Source organism: Brachyhypopomus gauderio, unplaced genomic scaffold (genome assembly GCF_052324685.1).
Source record: "Brachyhypopomus gauderio isolate BG-103 unplaced genomic scaffold, BGAUD_0.2 sc67, whole genome shotgun sequence".
Taxonomy (NCBI): Eukaryota; Metazoa; Chordata; class Actinopteri; order Gymnotiformes; family Hypopomidae; genus Brachyhypopomus; species Brachyhypopomus gauderio.
The window spans coordinates 1,701,193-1,711,189 of NW_027506888.1; the positions used below are offsets into that span (position 1 = coordinate 1,701,193).

General features: G+C 46.5%; 1 protein-coding gene across 9 annotated transcripts in view; it reads right to left on the minus strand.

The window, feature by feature from the left end:
- zfyve27 (zinc finger, FYVE domain containing 27) overlaps window positions 1-2,578 on the minus strand; it is a 14,681-nt gene extending 12,103 nt beyond the window's left edge. For 3 of the 9 annotated variants that reach the window (XM_076989405.1, XM_076989408.1, XM_076989404.1), the window contains exons 1-2: window positions 1,315-1,536; window positions 280-395 (exon numbers count right to left, since the gene is read on the minus strand). The gene's annotated coding sequence lies outside the window, so the exon portion shown is untranslated. Of the gene's footprint in view, window positions 1-279; window positions 396-1,314; window positions 1,537-2,377 lie in introns of those variants that run through there. The other 6 variants (XM_076989410.1, XM_076989411.1, XM_076989406.1 and 3 more) reach the window with 5 other exon arrangements.
- Window positions 2,579-9,997: the final 7,419 nt, after the last annotated feature.

Below are 9,997 nucleotides of genomic sequence, written 5' to 3' on the forward strand. Positions count from 1 at the left end.
TTCAACGCCAGATGTCACTAGAGTCTATAAACAAAACAGGTCTTTCAAGCGGTCTCTTCAGGAAGGCACAAACATTACCCAGTTTCTGCTATGTGCAGACAGCGACCTCCATGATGTCAGCTGTCAGTCTATGATGTCAGATGTCAGTCTATGATGTCAGATGCCATTCTATGATGTCAGATGTCAATCTAGTTCTATGTGCAGACAGCGACCTCCATATCTGATTATGATATTGCTGCTAGCAACGTTAGCCAGCAGTGCTGTAGCTGGTTCACTTACCTTTCCTAGTAAGTTTACTTTTCACAGCACAGTACGTATCAGCTGTTATCACACCATCCCAAAGCTCCCCGATGCGGATGAGGAGAGTCAGTGATTACATAAATCCACTCAATATTCTGAAATAAAATGCCAAAATTCCTTGATGATTTTGGATTCTGACTACTTTCGATTTGCTTCCGCTATACACAGACCACGTTGCTGATCACAGAGAACGGGAGCCCCGCTGAGCGAGGGCGTTATCATACGGTGGCCGAACGGGTCGTTCGAACCTTGGCTGGGTTTGGTGATTTAGCAATGGAGACGAAATTAGATTAATGATTTTACTGTCTCTGTTCAAATACAGTAAGATGCCATTTGAAGCAAGTCCTAATGAGGCATGACTAATGAGGGTACAGCTATAAAGACATTTATAATGAATGTAAATAAAGGTAAATCAACAAAAAAGTAAATATGCAATGTAAATATATACCCAAAATTAAAGAATAAAGTGCCGGGTATTGGAAACAAGTTGGCTGGATATTGCATAGCTTGGGTTATTGCTTTGAAGTTTCCACGGTTGCGGTGCTATTATTACAGGACTGAACACTGTGTTGTCATTATTGTAATCGCACTGGGGTAAAAACGGTTCTTCGGTCAGGTCGTGTTTGTGTGTGTGTGTGTGTGTGTGTGTGTGTGCACAGGGCTCACAGACGGCAAAGTGGTGAAGATGCTGTAGCTGGCGGTATAATCGAGTCTCTGCGGATGTTCATAACATAATTCAACGCCAGATGTCACTAGAGTCTATAAACAAAACAGGTCTTTCAAGCGGTCTCTTCAGGAAGGCACAAACATTACCCAGTTTCTGCTATGTGCAGACAGCGACCTCCATGATGTCAGCTGTCAGTCTATGATGTCAGATGTCAGTCTATGATGTCAGATGCCATTCTATGATGTCAGATGTCAATCTAGTTCTATGTGCAGACAGCGACCTCCATATCTGATTATGATATTGCTGCTAGCAACGTTAGCCAGCAGTGCTGTAGCTGGTTCACTTACCTTTCCTAGTAAGTTTACTTTTCACAGCACAGTACGTATCAGCTGTTATCACACCATCCCAAAGCTCCCCGATGCGGATGAGGAGAGTCAGTGATTACATAAATCCACTCAATATTCTGAAATAAAATGCCAAAATTCCTTGATGATTTTGGATTCTGACTACTTTCGATTTGCTTCCGCTATACACAGACCACGTTGCTGATCACAGAGAACGGGAGCCCCGCTGAGCGAGGGCGTTATCATACGGTGGCCGAACGGGTCGTTCGAACCTTGGCTGGGTTTGGTGATTTAGCAATGGAGACGAAATTAGATTAATGATTTTACTGTCTCTGTTCAAATACAGTAAGATGCCATTTGAAGCAAGTCCTAATGAGGCATGACTAATGAGGGTACAGCTATAAAGACATTTATAATGAATGTAAATAAAGGTAAATCAACAAAAAAGTAAATATGCAATGTAAATATATACCCAAAATTAAAGAATAAAGTGCCGGGTATTGGAAACAAGTTGGCTGGATATTGCATAGCTTGGGTTATTGCTTTGAAGTTTCCACGGTTGCGGTGCTATTATTACAGGACTGAACACTGTGTTGTCATTATTGTAATCGCACTGGGGTAAAAACGGTTCTTCGGTCAGGTCGTGTTTGTGTGTGTGTGTGTGTGTGTGTGTGTGTGTGTGTGTGTGTGTGTGTGTGTGTGTGTGCACAGGGCTCACAGACGGCAAAGTGGTGAAGATGCTGTAGCTGGCGGTATAATCGAGTCTCTGCGGATGTTCATAACATAATTCAACGCCAGATGTCACTAGAGTCTATAAACAAAACAGGTCTTTCAAGCGGTCTCTTCAGGAAGGCACAAACATTACCCAGTTTCTGCTATGTGCAGACAGCGACCTCCATGATGTCAGCTGTCAGTCTATGATGTCAGATGTCAGTCTATGATGTCAGATGCCATTCTATGATGTCAGATGTCAATCTAGTTCTATGTGCAGACAGCGACCTCCATATCTGATTATGATATTGCTGCTAGCAACGTTAGCCAGCAGTGCTGTAGCTGGTTCACTTACCTTTCCTAGTAAGTTTACTTTTCACAGCACAGTACGTATCAGCTGTTATCACACCATCCCAAAGCTCTCCGATGCGGATGAGGAGAGTCAGTGATTACATAAATCCACTCAATATTCTGAAATAAAATGCCAAAATTCCTTGATGATTTTGGATTCTGACTACTTTCGATTTGCTTCCGCTATACACAGACCACGTTGCTGATCACAGAGAACGGGAGCCCCGCTGAGCGAGGGCGTTATCATACGGTGGCCGAACGGGTCGTTCGAACCTTGGCTGGGTTTGGTGATTTAGCAATGGAGACGAAATTAGATTAATGATTTTACTGTCTCTGTTCAAATACAGTAAGATGCCATTTGAAGCAAGTCCTAATGAGGGATGACTAATGAGGGTACAGCTATAAAGACATTTATAATGAATGTAAATAAAGGTAAATCAACAAAAAAGTAAATATGCAATGTAAATATATACCCAAAATTAAAGAATAAAGTGCCGGGTATTGGAAACAAGTTGGCTGGATATTGCATAGCTTGGGTTATTCAGGCATGAAAATCTGTCACCTTTCGGCGAAATTCGCCATTTTGAAGTTGAAAAGGGTGACCTACGTGAATCGTGTAGATCCGATGAGTTTTTTGTTTGGGGGGGGGGGGGGGGGTCGGGAGATTATATGTATTAATTATCATATTGACTTAATAAGCAAACAGAGCACTTCCGAAATCGGCAATTTCAATGACAGTGGCCAGCAGTTTCCGCCCAGAACCTTCATAGAGGCCAAATAGCGTTTCAATCATACGAACGTTCTTCATTCATGTTATTCATTTACTGCTAAGCGGGACGAGAAGCAGGACCTAGTGCTACACCGCGGACAAGTCAGAAGAGCGTACATTTACCACTACATTTACCAGATCGTACATTTACCACTACATTTACCAGATCGTACATTTACCACTACATTTATCAGATCGTACATTTACCACTACATTTACCAGATCGTACATTTACTACTACATTTACCAGATCGTACATTTACTACTACATTTACCAGATCGTACATTTAACACTACATTTACCAGATCGTACATTTACCACTACATTTACCAGATCGTACATTTACCACTACATTTACCAGATCTTACATTTCCCAGTGGATTTAATTGGGTTATTCATGGTTTCTGTCACGTGCGGCTACGCCCCCTCTCCTAGCTGTCACTCCGGGTTCCCTCGTGTCTGTGTTCTTGCCCGTTTGTCCCGCCCTGCTCGTTAGTTTTGATGAATCCCTTGTTAGTTACCACGCCCCTGTATCATTGTTTGCACCTGATCCTTGTCTAGTTCCATGTATATAAGCCCCTGAGTCTCCCTTGTCCCTTGTCGGTTGTTTTGGATGTTTGATTGTTCTCTCCCTTGCGCTGTTGTAATTCGTGTGCCCTGTTCCCGGTGTTTTACTCTCTGTTGGTTAATTCTCTGTTCTGTGTTATTTCAGCCTGGTTTTGTTTCGTGTCTGTCTTCATCATGCCCCTGTACCTGTCTCATCTGGATGGCTCTCCCGTTGTGACCCCTGCCCGTGACTTCGACTACGATTATGGAATGCCCTGTAATAAATCTCGCTCTTCTCTGCGTTTGTGTCCGTCTCCTCGCTCCGTGGCGCAAGCTACGTTACATAACAACCGACCCAACAAGGACACAGCGAGAGAGCGAGACTCTGGTAAGTTCAACCGCTGTAATGAGATGTTGACTGGTTTAATTCGGTTCGACTCTCCGGTATTACAGCGCGAACAAACCAGAGACAGGAATTCCCCTTGCGCTGTGGGTACAGGGGAGTCTCGTCGCCGTAAAAACAAAGCGAAATCACTTTCGGTTTCTGGCTTTAGCGACGAGCTCCCTGATAAGCGCTACGTGTCTGCCCGACTCGACACACGCTACAGGGAGGAGCAACCTGTAGCGCGAGATTCGGGTAGACGGAAGGAATGTGCAGACGAGCGTTGGCTTGGCTCTCGGTTGGCTTTCAAAAGCCATTGTGAGCTCCCGATGCCTCCGTCGAGGCGGAGTCACAATGAAAGCCACCGAGAAGCAGTTGTCTGTATGTTCTTCCAGGCGCAGACCAGACCGGGGAAGGAGGAAGACCACGCCCCCGGTTCAGAGCCCCGCTGCCACAACGCATGAGGTCGTCGCCTACCCTGAGGAGCTCCTCCCTCCTTCAATCCTGCCGGCCTCTCCCCTAGAGACGCCCAAGAATTTTTTGGGGGGGTGTAGTGGTCACTCAAACCAGGAGTGGCCAGCTTGGACCCCCGGTGACGTCAGTATGGCGGTCACGCCCCCCGATGACGTCGGTATGGCGGTCACGCCCCCCGATGACGTCAGTATGGCGGTCACGCCCCCCGATGACGTCAGTATGGCGGTCACGCCCCCGATGACGTCAGCGCGGCGACTCCGCCCCCCGAGGACGTCAGCCCGGCGACTCCGCCCCCCGAGGACGTCAGCCCGGCGACTCCGCCCCCCGAGGACGTCAGCCCGGCGACTCCGCCCCCCGAGGGCGTCTCACCCACGCCGGTTCCTGTCTCCGCGACCCAGGAGGGGTCGTCCACACCGGTTCCTGTCTCCGCGACCCAGGAGGGGTCGTCCACGCCGGTTCCTGTCTCCGCGACCCAGGAGGGGTCGTCCACGCCGGTTCCTGTCTCCGCGACCCAGGAGGGGTCGTCCACGCCGGCTCCTGTTCCCGCTGCCCGCCAGCGGACGCCGCCTGTTCCCGCTGCCCGCCAGCAGACGCCGCCTGTTCCCGCTGCCCGCCAGCGGACGCCGCCTGTTCCCGCTGCCCGCCAGCGGACGCCGCCTGTTCCCGCTGCCCGCCAGCGGACGTCGCCTGTTCCCGCTGCCCGCCAGCGGACCGCGCCTGTGTCCCCAGAGACTGTGCTGCCCTCTATTGGGCCCGGACATTATGTGCCCTCTGCTCTGCCCTGTACACCTGCCTCTGTACCCGTGTTCCCCTTGCTCCCGTGTTCTGTCCCTGGATTTGTGTTGGTCCCAGTTCCTGTGTGTGTGCCTGTTCGTGTCCTTGTACCCGTCCCTGTGTTTGTGTCTGGTCAGTTCCTCCAGGTCCCTGTCCCCGTGTCTGTTCCCCAAGTCATGACCCGCTTTGTGCCCGTGCCTGTCTCTGTGGTCCATGCTGTCTTCACCTCAGTGTTTGCCTCTGCCTTGTCCCCTGGCCCCACTCCCGTGTCTGTCCCCAGTCCTGTACTGTCCAGCCCTGGTCCTGCTTCTTGCCCGGTCCGGTCTCCCTGTGCCCCGTGTACCGCCATGCCCCAGCCCAACTCCTGGCCAGTCTCTGGTTTCTCTGTCCCTGCCATGCCCCGGTCTCCGTGCCCTGCTTTCCCCTGGTCTGTTCCTCCGGTCCGTCCCGTGTCTGCTGTCCCTGTCCCTCGCCGTGTTCCGTGGTTCCCTGTCTTGTCCTAGTCTGGTTCCCTGCCCTGTCTGCCCTTGCGTGCCCCGGAGTGGCACGCTTTGAGGGGGGGTTCTGTCACGTGCGGCTACGCCCCCTCTCCTAGCTGTCACTCTGGGTTCCCTCGTGTCTGTGTTCTTGCCCGTTTGTCCCGCCCTGCTCGTTAGTTTTGATAAATCCCTTGTTAGTTACCACGCCCCTGTATCATTGTTTGCACCTGATCCTTGTCTAGTTCCATGTATATAAGCCCCTGAGTCTCCCTTGTCCCTTGTCGGTTGTTTTGGATGTTTGATTGTTCTCTCCCTCGCGCTGTTGTAATTCGTGTGCCCTGTTCCCGGTGTTTTACTCTCTGTTGGTTAATTCTCTGTTCTGTGTTATTTCAGCCTGGTTTTGTTTCGTGTCTGTCTTCATCATGCCCCTGTACCTGTCTCATCTGGATGGCTCTCCCGTTGTGACCCCTGCCCGTGACTTCGACTACGATTATGGAATGCCCTGTAATAAATCTCGCTCTTCTCTGCGTTTGTGTCCGTCTCCTCGCTCCGTGGCGCAAGCTACGTTACAGGTTCAATCGTTTTCATATTTTGCGGTAAAACAAAGTTACGGCTGTTCGCTACAGCGTTGAACACAGTCAGAGCCACAAGCTCTTGTGATAAATAGGTAGATAGATAGACCTATTAAGTTCGCGTCAACCCCGTGTAGTTAACGGTGACATAAAATAAGAATCAAGATTGTTTTTTTCTAGTGTGTCTAGTGTGTCTGTAGTCCAGGGACGTGTGAGGACATTCGCGCCAGGGCTGAAAAGGTTGAAGATGAAGTTGTAAACGCTTGTCGTTTGAGTCTACCCTGTGCTTTAGCCCATGTTAGAAAATAAAAACACGTGAACCTGGTATTTTTACACTCATTTTCACCGCTGATGTATTTATTGGTTCATTAAGACGTAATGGTTTTGACTGAGCCATCTGGAATGGTGAAAGCGGCCTCTCGCGTTTAAGGATCTGGCTCCATACATTGAATCCATTGACATGACAGTCAAAAAAAAATTTTTAATGGATTTTACTATATTTTACGGAGCCCGTAAGGTGACATCATGTAAAAAAAATAATAATAACGCGTGGCCACGACTTACTAACGCGTGGGAACGAGATACTAATGTCGCCTTTCACACGCGGCAACAACGTTTATTTTTTCACAGCAAATCAAGCAGATCCAGGGATGTTCGCGAACTGACTGCCCAAGGAAGGTAAACCTGGCTTTATATAAAGTAATACTTAATTATCTTGTTCGCACGCGTTAATTATCTCGTTCGCACGCGTTAAGTCGTTCGCACGCGTTAGTAAGTCGTGGCCACGCGTTATTATATTTTTTACATGATGTCACCTTACGGGCTCCGTAATATTTGGCATCACCTGTCGCTGTATCCCCGTACACCAGCAGCCACCCCCCCCCCCCCCCCCCCCGTCGCTTTATACCCATGACATCACATGTCAACGCCCCCCAAATGTCAACGCCCCGTTGCCGTATCCCCATGACGTCACATGCCCCGCCCCCCGGTCTTCTCACCTTTTTAACCCCTGACCCATTTTCATGCCTGGTTATTGCTTTGAAGTTTCCACGGTTGCGGTGCTATTATTACAGGACTGAACACTGTGTTGTCATTATTGTAATCGCACTGGGGTAAAAACGGTTCTTCGGTCAGGTCGTGTTTGTGTGTGTGTGTGTGTGTGTGTGTGTGTGTGTGTGTGTGTGTGTGTGTGTGTGTGCACAGGGCTCACAGACGGCAAAGTGGTGAAGATGCTGTAGCTGGCGGTATAATCGAGTCTCTGCGGATGTTCATAACATAATTCAACGCCAGATGTCACTAGAGTCTATAAACAAAACAGGTCTTTCAAGCGGTCTCTTCAGGAAGGCACAAACATTACCCAGTTTCTGCTATGTGCAGACAGCGACCTCCATGATGTCAGCTGTCAGTCTATGATGTCAGATGTCAGTCTATGATGTCAGATGCCATTCTATGATGTCAGATGTCAATCTAGTTCTATGTGCAGACAGCGACCTCCATGATGTCAGCTGTCAGTCTATGATGTCAGATGTCAGTCTATGATGTCAGATGACATTCTATGTGCAGACAGCGACCTCCATGATGTCAGCTGTCAGTCTATGATGTCAGATGTCAGTCTATGATGTCAGATGCCATTCTATGATGTCAGATGTCAATCTAGTCACGCGTCCTGATCGATTAGCATACAGCAGCATATAAATACATTAACGGGCAGATAGTAATGATGTATTTGGACAGTGTCTCGTTTCTTGGCTCAGCATACTGGATTTGAAATGAAATAATGACAACGAAATAATATAATTAATGATTAAATTAAGACTAATAATAACTATGTCAGAGGGACAGTGACTATGACAGGGAGAAGCTGGATGCACTGATGTAAACGGTTTAGTACAGCACGTACAGCCTCAGCAGGGATAACCTTGCTTTGTCTACAAAGCTTTGAGAGTGGGCGGAGCTTCGACTCACGTTCAGCTGCAATGCATTTCCAAACATTGCATTCTTACAGGAAAGACTTCCATCTCATTGCCTGTTACCTGTGGTTGCTATGGAAAATGGACGGATAATAGCATAGCCACAATTCAATTCCAGAACTTTCCTGGACCGAACTCAAAAATGCTTGCCAGTATGCATGAACAACACCTACATTAGCTAGTCTGTTAGTACATGCAACCGATTGAGAGAGAGAGAGAGAGAGAGAGAGAGAGAGAGAGAGAGATACAGAATGAGAGGTTTAGTTTGAACAGACCAGAATAAGAAAACTAGCAAGATTTCTAGAATTGATGACAGTTCTAGAACTGCCAACTATTGAACAGTTATCAGCTTGTCACAACGGCTGAAGCGTAATTTTCTCCACAGTAACCACATCTTTCTAAACTGTACATGATCTTAAAGCACACCCAGGGCACATTTCACAACAATGGCTCATTCAGTACCAGTTTTAGATGTGAATTATTCCAGGACTCTGTCAGTCGTGAAAAACACATCTGAGCCTCTGTAATGGTAACACTGGTGTCCAAGATGACTCAGCTTTTGTGTCTGATATCTGATGCATTTCTGTAAAGGTGACCGGGATTAGACAAATCACTGTTTATTCTGTCAAGTGGGGGAAGGATCGGAAAATTAATAATGAAAACAAGAAAAGTCCCTCCACTCTGCTTCTTGAGATGGGCTACCAGAATTTTGTGTTACACCGACTCTGTTGGACGTTGATGACAAACTAGGTTTAAACTGTAGGAGTCACACACACACACACACACACACACACACACACACACACACACACACACACACATATATATATATATATATATATATATATATATGTACATATATATATATATATTCCGGGACTTAGAACTTTAGAACACTTTGCACAGCTGACGATGGGCCTCTGTCTCTGTCTGAAACGTCCTCTTTCTCAGCTTTTTTAATCTCTCTCTCTCTCTCTCTCTCTCTCTCTATATATATATATATATATATATATATATATATATATAGTATATACCACTGTATATATATATATATATATATATATATATATATATATATATATATATATATATAGTATATATATATATATACTATATAATATACTATAGACTATAGGCTATTGCCTAACTTTTGACGCGAAGACAGAAATCAGAGACGAGATTAAACACTGTAAATTAAACTCCTCAAAGGATTAATGACATCAACATCAATGACAGCTTTTCATCTCGGTCGTTCCCGCCTCATAACCACCATCGGAATAGAAACGAGGAAGTCACTGGTCCATCTAGTGATTATATTGACATCGTGCATAACCTTCTGTTATTTATATATTAAGAGTTAACCTGTATAGCCCTCTAAGTTCTCAAAGAGACCGTTCATGAAAAACAACTCAAATTAAACTTTGTTACATTGGCTCCTATAGTATATGCTAAACTGCAATAGCGTGTCCCTATTTAGACTCTCACACACTGGAATGAATATACAGTATTGACGTCAATGAATAATTACACTATTTTCCTTTTTTTAAAGCACCGTCGTCACCAAGATGTCCGTTGTTATTGGTCAAAACAATCTACGCTAATATTGTGGGTGGGCTTAACTGTCTCACCATGCCCTTCCATTGGTCGACACTGCACC